Source organism: Macrotis lagotis, chromosome 7, assembly GCF_037893015.1.
Source record: "Macrotis lagotis isolate mMagLag1 chromosome 7, bilby.v1.9.chrom.fasta, whole genome shotgun sequence".
NCBI classification, from domain to species: Eukaryota; Metazoa; Chordata; class Mammalia; order Peramelemorphia; family Peramelidae; genus Macrotis; species Macrotis lagotis.
In genome coordinates, this window is record NC_133664.1 from 82,303,505 (window position 1) to 82,327,053 (window position 23,549).

Below are 23,549 nucleotides of genomic sequence, written 5' to 3' on the forward strand. Positions count from 1 at the left end.
ATAGTGCAAGATAGGAACAGAACCAAAGGAGAGGTCCAGATTTGTTCTAGAATAGAGGAATGTGGGAGGATGGAAACTCAAGGAGGAAAGATGAGCTAAAGCTACTCAGAAGAGAGACGCAGCTAGGTCTTGAAGCACATAAGCTTGGGGCAAAAATAAACGCACTCATACAGAAACATATATAGACTTGGGGGTGGTTGGGTGGTACAGTGGATAGAACACCAGCCCTGGAGTCAGGGGTACCTGAGTTCAAATTGGACCTCAGGCACTTGATAATGACCTAGCTGTGTGGCCTTGGGCAAGCCACTTAACCCCATTGCCTTGCAAAAAAAAAAAAAAACCTAAAAAGAAAAGAGGAGGAAGTATGTGACTTGGGAGATGAAGATTTGAAACAACCACGGTAGTAGGGAGTATGACTAGTTAAAAGTAAATATGAATTTTGTTTGGGGGTCAGGGTAGGGTATGTTAGGAAGGAAGGGAGGTTAAAGTTGAAAGACTCAAGAAAAGTTTCATGCAAAAAGTAATACTTGAAACATATCTTGTAGGAAGAGGAGGATTCAGGAAGGTGAGGGGGAGCCTTTCATTTCAAGCATAAGTGATAGATGAGGTGCTAGACTGTGGAGGACAAGAAGGAAAATAATGTATGATGACGTTGAAAAGATAGGCTGGGGCCGGGTTGGGAAGGGTGTTAAGCTATGGGTATACGTGATGCAAAGATGTATAAGATGCATTAGGGTCTTTAAGAAGTTTCCAATCTAGTGGAAAATAATAATGTTTGTCCTTCATTCTCAAAGAGGATAATGACATCAAGGAGGTAATGCCATGACAAGCAAGTAAATTGGATCTGAGTGAAGAACCATCTGGATCCAGTGGTCAGATATGAATCAGGACAACTGGAGATGGTCCTAGATGTGAGGCAACCAGGGTTAAGAGATTTTGCCCAGTGTCAAGTGTCTGTGTTCAGATTCACATTCCTGTCCCACTGACTCCAGAGCCAGTGCTCTATCCATTGGGCCACCTAACTGCTCTGGAAAATAAATACATTGTATTAGCTATGTAGAATGCTAGCTAGTAAAATGTTCCATGATTAATTCAGACAAATACTATAGGAGGCAAGTAGAGGGAAAATCTCTTAGTCTTAGAGTTTTAAGACCTCCCCTGGCCCTGACATTGGTTCTGGTAAGTCATTTAGCCTCACTAAACTTCATTATCTTTATGAAATTAATAGCACTTGCCTTTCCTACTTCACAGGGTTTTTTTGAAAAGAACTTTGTAAACCTGAAAAGCATGTTAGGGTTTATTGAAATGTTTTAGTAGTGGTTCAGAGGAAGGAAAAACTCACTTCCAACCAGGTTAATAAATAGATTGGAGAGATAATTCCAGGTGGGCATTGGAAAATAAGTTATGTTGTAATGGGAAGACATCTCAGATGGGGGAAATGGGATGATTAAAGGTGAAGACATAAAAAAAGCAAAAACTTTATTCAAAGAACAGTCAGCAAACCAGTTTAGCTGAAGAAAATGTTTATCTAGGATAGTACTGACTGATAAACTTGAAAAGGTATATTAGGAATAGATTGGAAAACCTCAAAATCTAGGTAGTAGAACACGGAATTTATTTCATTCACTGAAAATACTTAAGCAGGGGCGGCTAGGTGGCATAGTGGATAAAGCACTGGCCCTGGAGTCAGGAGTACCTGGGTTCAAATCCAGTCTCAGACACTTAATAATTACCTAGCTGTGTGGCTTTGGGCAAGCCACTTAACCCCATTTGCCTTGCAAAAACCTAAAAAAAAAATACTTAAGCAGAGGAATGATGAATTCATTGATATTTTAGCAAAATTCTAGGAGAGCAGGGTGCAGAATTCTTAAGGCAAGAGACTTAGGAGACAGGGAGTCTTAACTGGGAGTCTATTTGGATAGTGCAGTAGCAATATAGGATGGTGATTGTGAAAATGGGGAGGACAAATGTGAGACATTAGCCTTCCATTGCGGGGTGGAGGTGGGGCTAAATCTTAGTGACCACATATCAGAGCTTAGTTGAAAATAAACTGACTTCAGAAGTTGATGAGAATCAGGCAAACCCCATTTTACAGCTAAGGCCTAAAGTTGTGACTGTCAAGGTTATACAGCTACTAAAGCAGAGAGAAACTAAAACCTTGAGTCCAACCTTCTAATGCATTGTTTCCACTATACTGTGTTTTTATAATGGCTGATGAATACCACATACTTTACTAGCTCCTGGGGAGAGATGCAATACAATTCCACAAATATTCACTGAGTACCTATTATCTCCTAATAAACTGAATGGTCAACTATGTGGCTCAATATACGGAGCATTGGGCCTGACCTCAAACACTAGCAGTCTGATCGTAGACATGTCAGTTAACCTCTGATTACCTTAATCCACTGGAGAAGGAAATCATTAACTACTTCAGTATCCTTACCAAGAAACCCATGGACCGTTGGATCCATGGGGGTCACAAAGAGTGGGACAACATTATCTTCTTCGTCATCCATCATCCACACTTTCACTTATTTTCAATCTCCCCCTAGAGAGGGCTTATTTCCAATTGCCTACAAACATGCCCATGCCCCCCCCATTCTGAAAAAAACATTTGATGCTTCCATCCCCTCCAACCCCAACTATTGTCCTTAGTTTTTCTGCCCTTTGTAGCTAAATTCTTTGAAAATGTCATCTTACAATCCAGCCTTAATATTCCACTGAAAACTGTTCTCTCCAGAGTTACTAATAATCTTTTAGATGCCAAATCAAATGTCCTTTTCTCAATCATCATTCTTTTTGACCCTTCTGCAGCTTTTGACAATGATGATTACTCTCTTCTTTTTTTTTATTTTTAGGTTTTTGCAAGGCAGATGGGGTTAAGTGACTTGCCCAAGGCCACACAGCTAGGAAATTATTAAGTGTCTGTGGCCGGATTTGAACTCACGTACTCCTGACTCCAGGGCCAGTGCTCTATCCACTGCACCACCTAGCCACCCTACCCTCTTCTTCTTGAGATTGTCTTCTTGTTAGATTTTTGGGACACCATTTTCTCCTACCTATTTGACCACTCCTTCTCTGACTCCTTTGCTGGATCCTACCTCCTCACCAAAGGTGTCTTTTGGGGTTCCACCTGGGCTGTCTTCATCCATTATGCTCCTTCACTTAGTTATCTCATCTGCTTCCATGGATGTAATTATCATCTCTATGTTGATGATTCTCCTGCTCCAAATTTTCTGCTGTTTTAAACTTACTATGTTCAAAATGGAACTCATCTTTCTCCCTAAACTGTTCCCTGTCTCCCTGCTTCCACCTTCCCTACTGCTATGGAGAGGAACTCCCAGTTCCTCAGACTCACAACTTAGGAGTCATTCCTGATTCCTGAAACACCCCCCACACTCTCCTACCTCCCCCCAACCCCCCCCCCCATCCAATCTGTTGCCAGGGTCTGTCAGTGTCTCCATTGCAGCATCTCTCAAATGTGCCAGCCCCTTCTCTCCTCTGACACTGCTGGGTCAGTGGGTCAACCTGCCTCAAGTGTCTCCCCATTCAAATACATCTTCCAGACACTAAAGTGATTTTCCTAAAGTGTAGGTTTGGCCATGTTAAGCATTCCCACCCTACCCCTATTCAAGAAACTCCGGTGGCTCCCTATTGCCTCTGAGATCATATAAAAATGCTGTTTATAATCCTTTATAACCTAACCTTCTAACTTTCCAGGCTTCTTACACCTCATTCCCTGGACACATACTCTTTGATTCAGTGACACTGGCTTTCTGGCTTTATCCACTATGCCACCTAGTTGCCCCTATTCATTATTTTTTACTTATCCTGTCTGTGGTTTACTTATACTTGTTTGCGTGCTATCTCTTCCATTATATTGTTAGCTTCTTGAGGGCAAGAATGCCTTTTGCTTCTTTTATGTATCTCTGGTGCTTAGCACAGGGGCCTAGCTATTAGTTGGACCTTAATAAATGTTTCTGGTGTAGAGAATTAAATTCTAGGAACTGTGTGTGTGTGTGTATGTATACATACAAAGATGAAATGAAACAATCCCTGCCCTCAATAGCTTTCATTCCACCATAGAAAAGAACTGACATATAGATTCCCCTATCCATTTCTCTACATCTGTCATCTAGAAGCAGATACACACACACACACACACCCCTGAGAACAATTTTCCAAAATGAAACATAAAAGGGGATAGGGGGACATGATGGGAATCTCTCCACCAGTGCACTTGCTTTCTATTGATACTAGAGACAGAAAGGCAGACTTGGAAAGCAACCAGATTTAGAGATGAGAAGAGGAATGGTGAGGAAGGGCTGAACAAGTTGCAGGTGCAATCTCTACATAAGCTGCTAGGGTGGTACTTCAAGCATACCCAGCTCCAGTCTCCTCCCCTTGTAGATGAACAAAAGGAACTTGGTATTCCAAGTCCAGAATCCCTTTTCAGGCTTTTATGCACATATAAGATTTGAAAAGGGTTCACCTGGGTTCCAAAGTTCCCAGTGCCCTAGTCTGGATTTTTGTCTTTAGTTTGGAGTTTTCAATCAGGAAATAAAGACTTATCAAAATAATTCTATTCCAGTCTTCTTGAGAGTCTCATCTTCCCAATTTTATACAACCTTAAGGGATTAATCATATGTAGATTACAGTCCATTTTGGAGAATAAAATACAAAGGGAAAGATATTACATTAAACTTCCACAGTAGCTGACCTTTGATGAGAGCCATATGTTAAAATCCCTTAACAATTCCTTTGGGCCAGACATGCAAAGGCAATTTACGGATGAGATTAAAGCAATCCATAGTCATGAAAAATTGCTCTAAATAATTACTTATTAGAGAAATGCAAATTAAAGCTTCTCAGAGGTACCACCTCACACCTCTCAGACTGGCCAATATGATCAGAAAGGATAATGATCATTGTTGGAAGGGTTGTGGGAAATCTGGGACACTAATGCATTGTTGGTGGAGCTGTGAACTCATCCAATCTTTCTGGAAAGCAGTTTGGAACTATGCCCAAAGGGCAACAAAATTGTGCATATCCTTTGATCCAGCAATACCACTACTGGGTCTATACCCTGAAGAGATGATGAAAAAGGGTAAAAACATCACTTGTACAAAAATATTCATAGCAGCCCTGTTTGTGGTGGCAAAGAATTGGAAATCAAGTAAATGTCCTTCAATTGGGGAATTAGCAAACTATGGTATATGTATGTTATAGAACACTATTGTTCTATTAGAAACCAGGAGGGATGGGATTTCAGGGAAGCCTGGAGGGATTTGCTTGAACTGATGCTGAGCGAGATGAGCAGAACCAGAAAAACACTGTACACCCTAACAGCAACATGGGGTGATGATCAAACTTGATGGATTTGCTCATTCCATCAGTGCAACAATCAGGGATAATTTGGGGCTGTCTGCAATGGAGAATACCATCTGTATCCAGAGAAAGAACTATGGAGTTTGAACAAAGACCAAGGACTATTTAAGGGGAAAAAATTGCTATCTTATTCTCTGATCTTGCTTATCTCTTATACTTTATGTTTCTTCCTTAAGGATATGATTTCTCTTTCATCACATTCAATTTGGATCAATGTATACCATGGAAACAATATAAAGACTGGCAAATTGCCTTCTGTGGGTGGGGGGAGGGAAGTAAGATTAGGGGAAAAATTGTAAAACTCAAATAAAATCTTTAAGTATAAAAAAATTCCTTCGGCCTAGTTAATCAAAAATTATCAGAATGACTTTTTTGGGAAATACTCTCAGTTTTAAAATCTCTTGCAGAAAGGCTGTTATAACAACAACTTTCACCCTCAAGGAGATTACATTCTAATGGTGGGGGGGACAACATACAAATAAGGAGAATCTTTAGCAACTGAGATGGCACTGAAGGTATTCCTGATGTGGCTAGGGGGAATTTCATTAGCAAACCAAGAGCTGAGAGTTATAATAGCCAGCAATGGATAGCAGGATGCATGTGAAATGGTTTTTCTTTCACCCATGAGATTTTAAAGCTTGAGAGTGCTTTGCTAATTCTTAGCACAGTACCTAGACTAAAAGTATAAATGCTTAGTGAATGATGATTTATTGGTTGATTTTCATCTCCCAAAGTTCTATAGCAAGTTTCTTCTATGTCTTTCCTCTGACATCTTCTAGCATCCCCCCCCCTTAAAACAGACTCTCCACCAATAAATCAACTTCTATTCCTAATTTTTTTTATGCATGATATTAGCCTTCTTCCAAAAACCCAGATTCTAATCCTCATAGTCATCTTCAGCTTTTCCTTCTCTCTCATCCCCAATCAGAAACAGCTAGGTGTTGCAGTGGATAGAATACTGCCCTTAGAGTCAGGAGGACAGGAGTTTGAATCCAGACAAGACATTTACTAGCTCTGTGACCTTGGGCAAGTCATTTAACCCTGATTGCCCTGCATCCTGGGCCATCTCCAGTCCTCTTGATTCAGTCTGGCCACTGGATCCATATGGCTCCAGAGGAGAAAGTGAAGCTAATGACTTAGCATAGCCTCCCTCCCCCCAAATCCAATTCGTGTGTTTGTCCTGACATCAACATCCCTGATGTCATGGTCTTCTTCAAGAATGAAGGATGGGGGGGCAGCTAGGTGGCGCAGTGGATACAGCACCGGCCCTGGAGTCAGGAATACCTGAGTTCAAATCTGGCCTCAGACACTTAATAATTACCTAGCTGTGTGGCCTTGGGTAAGCCACTTAACCCTATTGTCTTGCCAAAAAAAAAAAACAACAACCTAAAAAGAAAAAAAAGAACAAAGGACAAGGGGCAGCTAAGTGGTGCAGTGGATATAACACCAGCCTTGGAGTCAGGAGGACCTGAGTTCAAATTTGACCTCAGATACTTAATAATTGCCTAGCTGTGTGATCATGGGCAAGACACTTAACACCATTGCCTTAAATAAATATTAAAAAAAAAAAAGAATGAAGGACAAGCATCATCAATCCCACAATCAACAAATTCTAACAAATTCTGCTATAATATCTCTCACATCCATTACTTATATTCTCACTGCTACCACCCTACTTTAGACTCTGAAACCTTGCCTTATAACCTTTACAATAAATTTCTTACTTTCTGGTCTTTCTACTTCTAATCTTTTCCTACTATTCTAATCTATTTTGAGCATAGCTACTCCATCTTTTTAAAGTATTCCTCTTTTTATGTTGATACAGAGAAATGATGTGGAGAATTATGAATGTAGCAAAAACAAAATCTGTTAAATGGTTGGAAGTTCCCCACTCTTGAGATCCTGCCTCCCCTGGATGCTGTAGTTTGAATCTTGAACCTGTTTTCCCTTTCATTTGAATGATGAGACCGGAAATGGCGAGTATCAACCTTAAATCTCTCTTATCAGTCACATCTACTCTGCTACTGACAGAATAGAGAAAAATCATAAAGCTATGCCTACCTCTCCCCATTAATTATTGTATTCACCAAAGTGGTTCTTCCAGAATTTCCCCTGGATCTCTTCTCTATGTCTATCCTTTCAGCTAAGGACTTTACCTCATATCTTGAGGCAGCTACATGGTACAGTGGATAGAGTAGCTTTGGAATCAGATGGATGGAAGTTCACATCTAGTCTCTTGACAGTTACTAGCTGTGTCACCTTGGGCAAGTTAACTTAATCCTGATTGCTTCACATCCAGGCCATCTCAAGTCATTTTGATTCACATCTAACCATGGTCTTCTTCAGAATGAAGGACAAACCTTACCTCATATCTTACCAGAAATTTTGTGTCACATGATTATTATGGATTTATGTTTAGATTGCTTTTGGTCAGGGGAAGGAAGGGAAGGAGGGAGAAAAAATGTGAAACTCAAAACCTTACCCCCCAAAAAATGATTGTTGAAAACTAACATTATGTGTGGGATAAAAATCCACCTTAAAAAATGTAGAGACTCTACTGAGCAAAAAGGAAAGTTTATTTCAGCTTTTCTCCAGAAAAGGGCACACTCCAAGTCTCACAAAGGTAGTGAAGATCAAGGAATTGCCCCGAGATGACAGTCAAGCATTATATGGCCTAGCACATCCCCACCTCCCCCAAATCCCCTTTCTTCCAACCTGATTGGTTAAGGTTTTCAGAGTTACAATCTTTACGTGAAAAATCTACCCAGTAACAAAGAGAAGAATAAAATGCTTTCATAGAACATTACCTCACCATCCAGATGGTGAGAGTATCAGAAGAATATTTCTAATGACCTTCTGTTGTCTATCTAAATGAATTAATGTCTGAGTATGCAAGGTCTTCTTCGTACTTATCATCAAATAAGAGAAGACAGTCTATTGTTCTCCCAGTCTATCATCAAATAGGTGACTAACTTAGACTGCAAGGTCTCATTTCTGGAAATATTCCACTATTTCCCTCCCTAACAGAATCAATGCAAGGTCTTTCTGGAAATATTCCACTGTTTCACTCCCTAACAGAATTGGGAGAGTCTCTGACTGGTAATGCAAGGTCTCATCCTCTTTCTTCTAAGAATAGTCTAAGGATAATAGTCTGTCTTTGTTTTAATGATTTTTAACCCTGAGAGGACTTCACCAGGAATATTAACTCTTAAGAGGGAACATTCCACTAAATTACATGAAGTTGGGAAAAGAAACAAATAAATAGATTTTTAAAACACAGCTTTGTGTCTAGACTTTATTGACCAAGTAAAAGAGGATTCCACCATTTTGAAAAATGCATCGCAGTAAATGTTTAATACTAAGTTCCTTGTTAGAAACTGCAACCTTTCCCTATTTAAGAAATGTACATCTAATAGTTTGGAACCTGAATTATGCCAGTTTGCCAGTGAGTAAGCACTATCACATGAAAAGAAAAATCATAACAAAAGTTCAGTATTTATGTGTGAAAGGCGCTGAAAATGGGGTATTTGAGAATAAGACTACTTTCTAAGCCACTTGCTTTTAAATTCTGCACCAGAAAAGTATACCTGTGATTGTGAGTCATGACTTAACTGTGACCACATGACTGCTTAGCACCAGACAGCATCTGCATGGTGATGAGAGTCAGCATTCTTCTCCATCCTGCTCATGCTTGTGCCATTCCTGTGCTAGGTTTCTCCAGTAGCAGGTGTTTATATGTACAACTCAGATCTTGAAGAAGCAATTTCCCCAGAAAATATTATTAGCATTATCCATCTCTTATAGTTGATGGATATATGGATATGCCAGGGAGCTAAGTTTGAATTTTTTCCTAATAGGATTTTTAATATAATCAGAAGTTAGTTTTCAGGTCTTAAAATGTGTGACACCTTCACTGACTGACTTCTGGAGCCTAAGAAAACTGAATTGGAACTTAAGAGTCTATCATTTACTTTGATGCATAAATCATATATTGTCTTGTGTTTTCTAATTATTTCACGTGCCTCTCTTGCAACTCAAAAGTGAATTTTTATGCTTGAGAGCAGGATTTTGTCTCATTCATCTTCCTATACCACATAAGCACATAGAATTAGGCAAAGCACACAGCAGACACTTAAAATGGGTTTGAGTAAATTGTTGCATAGACACTACCTTCACACACAGGAATAAGATTAATATCTATGATTTTTATTGCTGCAAGGAAGCACTAATAGTGCCTTCTCTGCAAAGGAATGGGATTAAATGACTTGCCCAAGGCCACATGGCTAGGTTAAGTCTCTGAGGCTGGACTGGACTCAGGTCCTCCTGACTCTAGGGCTGTGCCACCTAGCTGCTCCAATACACAGTTTTTAAAGGTTGCTTAGATAACTGAGATAAAAATGACTTGTCTAGAGGTAAAATATAGGTCAGATCCAGCACCTGAATCCAGGTTCCTGGCTAGTTTACGCGACTGTACCATGCTGCTTCTCACCTTGTGTTTTTGTTTTCTTCTTGGCAAGGCAGTACCCAAGTTCACACAACTATGTAATTATCAAGTGTCTGAGGTTGGATTTGAACTCAGATCCTCCTGAGGACTCCAGGACTGGTACTCTACCCACTGTGCCACCTAGCTGCCCTCACTGTGTCTTTAATAATCATTTGTAATTTGGGAGAATGTAGTCTACTAAGGCAATTTTTAGAGTCCAAACAACAATTGAACCCATCTGTTTCTCTGGCTGCAAGCTGATTAGAACTCTAAGATAGATCACAAAATTATATTACTTTCTTAGGAGCTTTTCATACTTAAAATTCAGCAGAGATCTCCTGGACCTGGACCAACCTGGCAGATGACTCCCATAGTGACTTTATTCATCAAAAAGTTTCAGAATTCTTTAACTTCCAAGGGTACAGGATAGGGATTCCCTACAGGGTAGTAATACTTAATTAAGCTTGTTCCAAGCTTTGAATAGTCCTTAATAAGAAAACACTTTTCACTCATTTTGTGGACCAAGTTATTGAACTTACAGAGTTATTTATCATCAGTTCACAATGTTATGTATCTTATTAAGTTTTTCCCAGCAGCACTATTCAGAACTAAGATAGAACAGGTCTATTTTTGTCCTAGACTTTTGACCTAATGTCAGATTGCACATCATATACAATGACAGCTCAGCCATTGGCATCCAACAATGTAAGCTGTACATACAATTTGATTTGTATATCTCCATTTAAATGATAGCTTTTAAAATTAAAGTTTCTTTCTTTTTTTTTTTTTTTTGCAAGGCAGTGGGGTTAAGTGGCTTGCCCAAGGCCACACAGATAGGTAATTATTAAGTGTCTGAGGTCAGATTTGAACTCGGGTATTCCTGGCTCCAGGACCCACTGTGCTCTATCCACTTAGCCACCTAGCCACCCCTTAAAATTAAAGTTTCAAAGAAAATTCACTAAGAATCATGACTATATGGCTACCTAGGATATTTTGATATCCCTAAACTTCTCTCTGTGTTAGAGAAGTCAGCTTGCTTCTTGTCCTCTGCTTTTGTTTTCGGACCACTGCTTTGCTGTTGTCACTCAACAGTCTCTTTTCTACTATATCACCCTATCCCCATCATCATAATTATATATCAATCTCCAGCATACTCTCTGTTCTTCCTCTTTGATCTTGGATACAGGCTCATAGTCTTCCCTTTAAGATTTTTTCTTTTGCTGTTATCTTTAACAATTTTAACATCTATGTTTATGACCTCATAGTTTCATGACCTTTACAGCTCCACTGCTAGGGAAATAAAATCACAAAATTGTAGATTTTATCCATTATTTGTTTATGCTTAGATGAAATGCTCTGTATTCTTTTTACCTATTCCATATATTTCCTGGAGCTTATAATATACTCTTTTTTGTACTCTCAGCAGATGACCTCAGCAACTCCTTACTGAAATCAAGACAGTCTGAAGCACACTTCAGTTCCTCTCCTCCTCACCCTGCTCCTTTTTATCTATGTCTTCTCTTGTCTTGAGTTCAAGGAAAAGATGTTTTTCCTAGAGAAGGCTAGTCTCTTAATGTATGTGTTTAACACCACTCCAATTCTGACACCTACTATATGACTATATGACCTTGGGTGATTGACTTAATCTCTGAATATTAATTTCCTGAGCTTTAAGATGGAAATGATATTCATTTTACTTACAAAGTTGTTGTGAGGAAAACTCTTTGTAAGCTTTAAAGCACTGAATAACAGATGATTGTATCATTATATGACAACTCATTCTGATGGTAATAATCCCTTCCAACTGAGCAATTTGGAACTATGCCAAAGGGCTATAAAATTGTTCATTCGTTTGATACAGACTATGAGCCTGTTTTCAAGATCAATGAAGAAGAACAGAGATTATGAAAGTGTGATGATGGGAAAGGGTGATACAGTAGAGAAGTGGCTATTGAGTGATGGCAACAAAGCAGTGGGGTGAAAAAAGCAGAGGGCCTGAGATACTAGCTCTATATCCCAAAGAGATCATACGAAAAGGGAAAAGATCCACATGTACAAAGCTATTTATAGCAGCACTTTTCTTGGTAGCAAAGAATTGGAAATTAAGGGGATGCCCATCAATTGGGGAATGGCTGAACAAGCTGTGGTATATGAATGTCATAGAATACTGTTGTTCTATAAGAAATAATGAGCAGGTGGATTTCAGAAAAACTTGGACTTACCTGAACTGATACTGAGTGAAGTGAACAGAACCAGGAGAACACTGTACCCAGTAATAGTAATATTGTGTGATGATCAACTATAATAGACTTATCTTTTCTCAGCCATACAATGAGCCAGGACAATTCCACACCTACTAGTAATGGGACCCTGAGCAAGTCACTTAATCCTGTTTGCCTCAGGATCATCTGTAAAATGAGCTGGAGAAGGAAATGACAAACTACTCCAATATATTTGCCAAGTAAATCCCAAATGGGATCACAAAGAGTCAGATATGATTGAAAATAAATAAACAAAAGAGCAACCACTTAAAGGTTTTCCTTGGTAGTTAGAATTTTCCATTTGTGGTGATAGTTGGAATTGGGATAATAGAAGACATCACCAAGGTAATGAATAAAAACAGATGAGTCTTCCTAACTTCAGACCTGGCACACTCATCCATGGGGTCACTTAGCTGCCTCATATTCTAAGGATGAGAGTTCGACTTAGAAACTATAGTCAGTCAAATTTCATTGACTTTGTGATGTAGAACATTTCCTTGGTGTTTCCCAAATATTTTAGTAGTATGTACAAGACACATGACTCACACCAAAGGAAATACAATGTAAACACATTTTAAGACACCACAATACGCCTGACTCCCCAAACTATACTGAACCTTTTGCAACCTGTCATACTTGAAGCTCCATTTTTGCCACCTACAGAATGCTATACATAAAGCATGTTGTATCCTAGGTAGCAACAGTGAAATCCTGTTTCTCCCTGTTTATATGTGATGGTGTTGAAAGCAGCTCTAAGATGGGAAGAGTGGTACATGTCTTGAGAATATTAAGTATAACTGCTACCTCCTAACAATTGTATTATCTCTCTATTAACATATTCAGGGAACAGTTCAAATTCCATCTTTTCTTTTTTATTATTTTTTAATTTTCTTTAATTTATTTACACATTGCTAAAATATTCTTGTTTAAGAGTAAACATAATACCCCCCTCCCCACAAAATATGAAACCTCATGATAAATAAAGTGAAAGAAAGAGAAAAAAAATGAGTTTTAGTCTGTGTTCTGATACCATTAGCTCTGTTTCAGGTGAATAATATCCTTTATTATAGTCCATCAGAGAAGTTGCTTCCATATTTTTCCACAGTTGCTGTTGCTGATTGTAATTCCCTCTAACTATTCCTCCCCACTACCATCTATTATATTTTCTCTCTCCTTTCACTCTTTTCCCTCTTCTAAAATGTGCTGGGGAGGGGGGGCAGCTAGGTGGCACAGTGGATAGAGTACAGGCCCTGGAGTCAGGAGTACCTGAGTTCAAATCCAGCCTCAGACATTTAATAATTACCTAGCTGTGTGGCCTTGGGCAAGCCGCTTAACCCCATTTGCCTTGCAAAATCCTAAAAATAAAAAAAAATAAAATAAAATAAAATGTGCTGTGGGGCAGCTGAGTGGCACAGCAGACAGAGCACCAGCCTTGGGGCCAAGAGGCCCCAAGCCTATATCCCACCCCAGAGACCCAGCAACCACCTGACCCCATGGTCCTGGACAGGCCACTCAAATCCCACCACCTTGCAAAAAGTAAAAAAAAGAAAATGTGTTATATCTGACTATCCTCTCCTATGATCTACCTCTCCTCTATCACCTACATCTTCCTCTACCCTACCCTCCCTTCCCCCATCCCCCTTCTCTCCTTTTTCTTCTAGATGTCAATACCCTATTAAATATGTATGTATGTATGTATGCTGCTTCCTCTCTGAGCCATTTCCAAATGAGAATGAAGGCTCCCAAATTTCCCCTAGCCGTCCCCCCTTCCATATCATTGCAAAAGCTACATGAAATATCTTAGCCTATTCTACCTCTTCTTTCCTCTTACTCCCAGTACACTTCCCTTTCACCCATTGACTCCATTTTTACAATATATTATATCTTCAAATTTCACTCTTTCCTGTGCCTCATCTGTAAAAGCTTCTTCTACTTGCTCTATTAAATGAGAAGGTTCATATGAGTATTATCAGCACCATCTCTCCATGCAGGGATATATGCAGTTCATCATCATTAAGTCCCTCATAATTTACCCTTCTCATCCACTCTCTCTATGTTTCCACCTGAGTCCTGTAATTGAAAGTCAAACTTTCTGTTCAGCTCTGGTCATTTCAACAGGAATATCTGAAAGTCCCCTGTCTCACTGAAAGTCTATCTTTTCCCCTGGAAGAGGATGTTCAGTTTTGCTGGGCAGTGATTCTTGGTTGCGTTCCAAGCTCTTTTGCCTTCCAGAATATTATATTCCAAGCCCTGCAAGCCCTTAATATAGATGCTGCTAAGTCCCGGGTAATCCTAACTGTAGCTCCATGAAATTTGAATTGTTTCCTTCAGGCTGCTTGTAATATTTTCTCTTTGACTTGGGAGTTCTGGAACTTGGCTATAATATTCCTGGGGGTTGGGTTTTTTTTGGATCTCTTTCCAGGGGAGATTGGTGAATTCTCTCAATTTCTATTTTGCCCTCTGCTTCTAAGATATCAGGGCAATTTTCCTGTAGAAATTCTTTAAAAATAAGGTCAAGATTCTGTTTCCTGATCATTATTTTCAGGTATCCCAATAATTTTTCAATTATTTCCTGGATCTGTTTTCCAGATCAGTTGTTTTTTTCAATGAGATATTTCACTTTTTCCTTCTAGTTTTTCATTCTTTTAGTGTTGAATTATTGTATCTTGATTTCTTGCAAAGTCATCCACTTCCTTTAACTCCATTCCACATCTGAAGGATTTCTTTTCCTCAGAGAATTTTCTTATCTCCTTTTCCGTCTGACCAGTTCTTCTTTTTTAAAGCATTCTTCTCCTTAATAATTTTTTGATCTGTTTTATCCACTTGATCTAAACTGGCTTTTAATATGTTATTTTCTTCAGAATTTTTTGTATCTCCTTAACTGAGCTGCTGACTTCATTTTCATGTTTTTCCTGCATCTCTCTCATTTCTTTCCCCAATTTTCCTTTTATCTCCCTTACTTGATTTTCAAAACTTTTTTGAGCTCTGTCAAAGCCTGAGCCCAACTTCTATATATTTCTTGGAATCTTTAGACACAGAAGCTTGGACTTGCTCATCTTCAGATTGTGTATTTTGGCCCTCCATGGGACCAAAGTAATTGTCTATGGTCAAGTTCCTTTTTTTTCCCCTGTTTACTCATTTCCCCAACCTGTGCCTGGTTTGGGGGTGCTTCCTGAGCTTTTGAATATTATTGGAACACACCCCACAAGGACCTCAGTATGTGAGGCTCTGACTGCTTTCCTGATCTGTTGAATGGCCACAAGCTCACCCCTCTGGGGCCCCAGACCAGGGCCTGAATGTGGTCAAAGCCCCAGAGTCCTGTCCCAGGGACAGAGGACAGACCTCCACAGTCTCCCTCCACTCCCTTACCTTCCATGGGCTGAGCACTCAGGGAGCAGTTGCTGGACGGCTCCTGCTGGGCAGTTCCACAGGCTGCTTCCGTTTCCTGGGATCTGGGCTGTGCTGAGGGCTGTGCACAGAGGGGGCCATGCTGGCCTGCACTTTGAGCTCACTCTGGCAGAGGTCTCCCTGCTGATCTTCCAAGTTATGTTTGGTGCTCCCTGGGGTGGCAGGTCAGGAAACTACTTCTGCTGCCAGACACCCTGAGGCTATTTCTGGAAGGCTGAAGTTCCTTTGTTCCAGCACACTGCTACCCCTTCAACCCCATGGAACAGAACCTTCCCATTATTTTCCAGGTTACCTTGGGCTGGAGAATTGCCTCATTGGATTTTTCTGTGGGTGCTGTCTCCTGAAAATTTAGAGTCATAATTTTAAGGTTTTTTCGAAATATTTTGGAGAGAGCACCTAAGAGAGGCTGTTCTCCTGCTGCCATCTTGGCTCTGACCCCCATATGCAAAATTCTCTCTCTTTCAAGAGTCTTGCCTGAACCATTCAACTTGAAGTAATTTCTCTCTTATTTGATCTCATAGTCTTTATACTCCTGTTTTGCACTCACCATATTCTTCTTTGTATTCCATATATCTATGTAGACATGCTAGTTCTTTTATATTTCTTTGAAGATTGAGATTATGTCTTTCCTCTTTGTCTTTTCCCCAATATCTAGTACAGTATGTCTCATGCAATAGCTATTTTATTTAACAAATGTTTATTGTAGGGGCAGCTAGGTGGCACAGTGGATAGAGTACCTGCCCTGGAGTCAGGAGGACTTGAGTTCAAATCTGACCTCAGATACTTTCTAATTACCTAGCTGTGTGACCTTGGGCAAGTCACTTACCCATTGTCTTGCAACGCTCCCCCCCAAAACCCAAATGTTTATTGTGTGAATAAAAAAATGAATAAGCCTGTAAGTAAAAACATAAGTTATTTAAATCTTAATGATTTAAATTTTAATAAAGATTTTATAGCTCTTGATGTCATTTTATTCAAGCTAGCAAATTTATTCTGTAAATTAAAAACATTGATTTTGTTGTTTTAGCCCATTTAAGAGTTATCCTTTTTGATATTCACAGAATTCTGAATGAGGATCTACATCGAGAACAATTGTACTGCAACAGATTTGTCATAGTAGTCATAATAATTACAGTAGTATAAATAATATACATACATGAATATCATTCCTTCTGTAAGTCTGGATTTTTTTTATTCTAGAAAATGCCCATAGAAAATGATTCTTTCCCATATTCAAAAAATTACTAACCATGGTCAGGTCAGTAGCCAATTGATAAGGGATATTTTCAAATGTTCATTCGATTAAATTTTAGTTTTTTCTTTAAAATTTGTTGTTTGATCCATTCATTCTTTAAACACATGTTCATTCAAATAACAAAGACATGAATCTTAATATTTGTATTAGCATAAATATATTGGTATATTAAGCACTACACCTTTTTTACAGTTCCTCCAAGGTTTCAGGATATGCTGTTTTAATAACCTTTTTTTTTATGAAGAGGCTTTTTGTTAAATTCTTAAAACAATACTAATTGAATGACCATTCCAGCTCCCATCAAACCACTTAAATGGTGATTTAATCAATCTAATAACTTTTTAATGTAAGTGCTACAATCTTTTCCTTAAAGTCTTTTTGGTACTTAGAGAAAGAATCAAATGCTACACACTTAATTGGAGAGATAACATGTGTGTGTGTGTGTGTGTGTGTATGTCTGTGTTTGTGTATGTGTCTGTGTGTGTGTGTGTGTGTGTGTATGTAGAAAAAGCCAAGAATATAAAGAATAAACCATCTCCAATTAAAAAAATCTCAATAAATGATTCAGGAAATCACTGCTTCCCGTATCCCACTTCTGCTATAGGTTAAAATGTTACTTTGTGGTACCCATTTGAAACCCATCCATGAGAGTCCTTATTTATCCCTTCTTGGAATGAAAAAAAATTTTGGATAACTTAGGAAGCCCTATTAAGGAGTCTCTCTTCTCTGGCCTTTAGTTTCAAAGAAGCTTAATAACATGAGTGTAAAAGATTCTCATATTCTTATTTCTAGAATTGCCAAGTAGAAGAGAGATGTGTTCCTAGGATACTGAGCTATAACTCAGTGATTTTCTCATAGGAAAAAAAATATTGTAAAGAATAGTTTCTATGGTACTTAAAATATAGATAAACTATGCTATACTTTATGTATTAATGTAGAGTGGTAAAAGTAGTTAGAGCTCTAGACTCAAAGTCAGGACAGTTTCAATTCACCTGTAGATATCTTATAACTATTTAATCATAGATTATTTACTTTATCTCTCAAAATCTCAATTTATTTATCTCTAAAATGAGTATAATAAGACTTGTAGCAACTTCCTTACAGAGATAATATGATAAAAGTTTTTTGAATATTTTAAAATGTAAATTTATTTATTATTCCAACTACATGCAAAGATAGATTTCAACATTCATTTTTTATAAGATTTTGAATTCCATATTTTTCTCTACCTTCTTTCCTTGCCCCCCTCTTGACAGCAAGTAATGTGATAGAAATTATACATGTATAACTGTTATAATTATACATATTATATTTGTATTTATTCATATATCTTATTTAATGCATTTATATAATACACAATTTTATACAGTTAATAAATTTATATATAATATTAATTTAATTTTATACATTTATTTATGTAAATAAATTTCTATATAATAATTAATTTAATTTTAGATCTATAAATGTATACATATATTTATATACATATAAATTTATACATTTTCTACATATAATATATACTATCTAGTATAGTTCTTTTAGAATAATACTGGTCAAATTCCTATGCTTCTGGTTTCAGTATCAAGAGCACAAATTCTCCTGTTCAATTTCTTTACCATTTATTTGAAAGAGTGCAAAGTGATTTTGAAGGAAAAACTTAGTTAAAAGGGACACCTTTTAGACCTCCATAGTGTAAAATAGTAACACTGTTGACTTGTTAGGTAAAAGATCAACATCTATTATAATTTAGAAGAACTGACAACTAAAAAAAGATCTGATGAGCCATTACAAACAGTATCAAACTGAGCCATTGAAATGGACATCAATTCCCTTAGTCCAGAAGAGAATGTCACCTAAGAAGTACTTCAATGATGACTTTCTGAAGGGAGAAAAAGATTTAAATAATGAAGAACTTTGAGTTAACCCTTTGCTACATGTTCTCTCTAAGCTTCATCCCTCTCTCCCCAGGAATCTTAGGTATATAAGGGGAGAATATGCTCTCAGATTGGAGGACTTCTCTAATAACTATTCTTATTATACCTACTTTGTAAATACCCCTTTCTAAATGCTAAATAACTCTGATTGGCTAATGTATAATGAATGGAGAGTATACTAGATGGAGCTCATGAGCAACAGGACTAGAGCCTCCCCTGCCTTGCCTCATTAACTGTGAAAGATATTCCTAGAAACCTTAGAGAAGGAGGAGTCAGCCTCCCTTTGGGGAATCAGCTAAACAATATGAGTGGAAGTTGGGAGTAGTAGCCCAGGACACACTCATAGGAGATTCTTTGATAGATACAACAACATAGATAACTATATTTTTAACCAACAAAAGTGTTTGCTGATTTCATGGAGACTGTCCATAGCAGAGCACAAATGAAAAAGGCATTCCCCATAAATGTTAAGTCAGCAATGGCTGACTAAATCAAGCACCAATATCCTAGGGTCTTTTAACTGGTTCTTATTTTACTAAAAGGAGTTTAACCTGACAGTCCACATAGGAAAAATAAATGAATAAAAAAGTGGCTTAGAATGAGATGGCAGGGATGAATTGCCATCTATAACATTAGAAGATAAGTCAACATCAATAAGATGTTGAACTGTTTGAAGCACAGAAGTGGGAACTGCGGACTACATAGCATAACCCAAAATCTAGGATGGGAGTTCATATTCATCTCTTTGCAAGGAAAAGGATATGAAAAAATTGAAATATTTAACAATTCCAATAATTTCAACCTCTATGCTTTAATAAAATGTATCCAGGTGCTCCATTATCCCATACTGTTAAACTTGTGAAGCTTCCAACTCTGCAGATGACCTCCAATTCTGTATTTCCATCTTTAACATCTTTCCAAAGCATCTGACTTGCATTTTCAGTTAGCCACTTAATCAGACTAAGTACTTGCTGACATTTCAAAATCAACAAGTTCCAAAAAAGATCTTGCTATCTTCCTTCAAATCAAGTCTTCCTTCTGGATTTATTTCCGGCAATGGAATTCACTCACACTTAAAAACCAAGTATTATTTTCTCTCCTCTCTTTTACCCCCATATCCTATTATTTAGCATTTTCCTATCTCTAATATCTCTCAAATCTATCCTCTCATTTCTATCCTCTCCTTTCTATCACTTTATGTTCTCATATAGGATCTCCTTTCTTTCATTCTATCTCCTCAAATTCGTCCTTCATTCAGCTGCCAGATTAATCTCCTTTATTCACATATCTGATCTCTGTGAACTCCTCTGCTCAAAATTTTTCAATGATTCCCTGTTTGCCAAGGAAAAGTCAGACTCCTGAGGCTGACATTGGATGTCTTCCACAACCTGGATAACTCCTTATATTTGCAGCTTTTACTCTTTCTATATTCTATATGTGTAATATAACAAAAACTTTGTATCTACCCAAAGTCATCTACTTCTGTTCCTTTTCCTTACACTATTCCCCAACCTTAAACACCCTTCCCTGCTACTACCATCTTTTGAAATCTCATCCTTTATTCAAGATTGCTTTTTTGCTACCACCTTAGGAAAGTTTTCTCTGATCTCCACATAGAAACTTTCTTCCATCTGTCTTTATATAGTATTTTCTTTCTATCTGGTGTTCTTATTATAGTCTAAACTGCACTGTAGTTATTATACAATAATAGTATTTTGTTTATATTTTTGAAGTTTATTTCTTTCCAATTACATGTAAAGATAGTTTCATTTTTTTTGTAGGATTTAAAGTTCCATATTTTTCTGCCTCCCTTTCTTCCCTCCCTCTTAGCCATGACAATATGTTATTCATGTACAATCATGTCTAACATATTTCCATACTGATGTTTGTCTTTCATTTTATTTTTTTTTATTTTTTTTAGGTTTTGGCAAGGCAAACAGGGTTAAGTGGCTTGCCCAAGGCCACACAGCTAGGTAATTCTTAAGTGTCTGAGACCGGATTTGAACCCAGGTACTCCTGACTCCAGGGCCAGTGCTCTATCCACTGTGCCACCTAGCCGCCCCTGTCTTTCATTTTAAAAGAAGAGAAAGATATTAGGGAAGTGATGCCATGACATGCCCATGAATTGGATTTGAGTAAAGGGGGTGCTCTACTAAAGTCACCAGTCTCACTTTCTCCTCCAGAGCCATATGAGTCTAATGATCAGATCAAGACGACTGGAGTTAGCTTGGATGTGAGGCAATCAGGGTTTAAGTGACTTGCCCAAGCTCACACAGCTAGTAAATGTCTGAGATCAGATTTGAACTCAGGCCCTCCTTATTTCAGGCCCAAGCCTCTACCTACTGTGCCAACTAGCTACATAATATTTCTATATTAGTCATGTTGTGAAAGAAGAATCAAAACAAAAGGAAAAAATAAGAATGAACAAAAAAATTAAACAAATTTTAAAAAGTGAGCCTAGTATGCTTTGGTCTGCCTTCAGACATCATAGTTTTTTTTCCTCTGAATGTGAATGCCATTTTCCTTTACAAGTCTTGTAATGGAATTACCTATTGAACTCCTGAGAAGAACTAAGTCTATCATAGTTGATCAGCGCACAATGTTGCTATTAATGTATAGTATATTGTCTATTGTTACATTTGTCTAATAGAGACCCTGCTAAGTTGTAAACTCCATAAGAAGGATCATGTATTAATTAGTATATCTCTCCCAGCACCTGACATGGTCCCTTGTACATAATAGATGCTTAATTAATGATTGTTGGATGGATTAGTAAATAAAAGAAATTGAATGACCTTATCTGTAGAGTTGGCATTTCCAGGACATAAAATACTTAATTTAAATGAAATGGAAATTTTAATTCTGTGAGTATAAGGATAGCAAATATCATGTTGCATTGCCATAGTCCATGTTAATGCTTAGTCTACAAAATATTCCTTAAATCAAGAATTATGACTAGTTGCATTTAATTTATAGTATATCCCTCCTGGGTATTTAAAGTAAAAGTACAAAAAAGGAAAATCTTTAAGGTTGACTTTATATATTAGATATGCATATATGCATAGATATGTATATAAATACATATTTTTTTAAAAAATGGGATTCTATTAAGTATTTTCAGTAAGTCAAAGGGTGCTAAACATCATGGCAAGGGAATCCTAAAAGTATTGGTTATTTGTTAAGAAACAGCAGGTGGCGCCTTTGAGTCAAAACACTCCCCTCTCACTTTGCTAAATAAATATCACAGCTTCAGAAATCAGAGCAAGTTTATAATCCAAATATCATAAGTTTTGTGCTAGAAGCAATTTCAAGATTCATTGAAACAAGCTTCCTCAAGTTACAGTGGAAGAAACATTCTCACAGTGGGAAGTAACTTATACAAGGTCACACAGCTATAAGGGTTTTGACCTGAGGTTGTTTGATTTCATGTCCAGCACTTTTTCCACTACACTGCACTGGCTTTCTCCGATAATAATTCACGTTACATTCTAAACCAATGCAAATGAGAATAGAGTGAAACTGCTATTATAACATTTTCTTCATTGACAGCTCCTTTCACCAGCTAGAAATGTATTCTTCAAAAGGCAATACAGTGAATGGAGTATTTCGATGATATAAACCATAACAATGGTTACCATGAACTCCAAAATCTCTACTCAAGAAGGAAGCTCAGGGGCAGCTACTAACTCTGGGAGGACCTTAGTTCAGATGGGATCTCAGATACTTACCATATTTCCCCATGTATAAGATTCATCCTTTTTTGAAAAGTTTAGGTCTAAAAACTGGGAGAGTCTTATACAGTGGTTGGTGGTAGATTATTTTTACTTGCATTTCCCACTTTTTCACATTTGTGGTAGATTTTTTTATTTCTATTTCATACTTTTTCATGCTTGTTGTCTTTGTACTCATTGTTTCACATTTGTTCCCAGTATATTAGGTTACTTTTGTCATGTTCTGCCCAGAAATGCCTCAGAAAAGATATTTGTCCAGTACCGAATTCAAGTTCAAAGTGATCCAGTTTGCAAAAATGAATGGAAATCGGGCTGCTAAACATCAGTTTGGTCCTCCTCCAACTGAAAAACAATCCAAACCTGGCTATGGGAAGAAGAAATTTGACTGAAAATTCCCTGGCAGAAGGCCATGAGAGGCAAGGCAGCCAAATGGCCTGAGTTAGAGAGGGAATCGAAGAGATGGATTGAAGAGTAAAGGGTCAGAAACTTCATAAGGTTACTGATGCAGCAAGTATTACTCAACTAGTTATCCATAAATCAGGATTAAAACACAAGTTATAGGACCCCAACTTAACATCCTTTCTAATACAACCTACTCTCTTAGTTCTGCTACTTCTATCCTCAGGATTTGATGACTATCTCTACTACTTAACTTCTATCACCTTATCCTTGATATTTTAATTATTTTTTAATTTTTAAAAATTTTCTACATAAGTGCAGTCTGATCTCATATTTATTTCATGCTAAAACTTTTATGATCTAGCAAAGAAACTCTCCCTTGAAAGACATGACTCACTCATCATTTTAGCCCAAATAAAATTTGCCCTTATAACATTAAAGATATAGTTCATTCAAAGGTCAACAGAGAGGTGTATGGTGAGTATAAACAAGCTGCACCAAGTTACCATTGAAGAACTGTGTAACAGGAGAAACACAAAATATATCATCAGAGATATATATATGTCCAGAAAGGAAACAGGTCAACCATATTCCAAGAGTCCACTGGTAACATAAAAAAGATCTAGAGCAAGCCCCCTAGCATATTAAGTAGAATTCACTGTGGAGAATTTATGGTAGTACATAGAC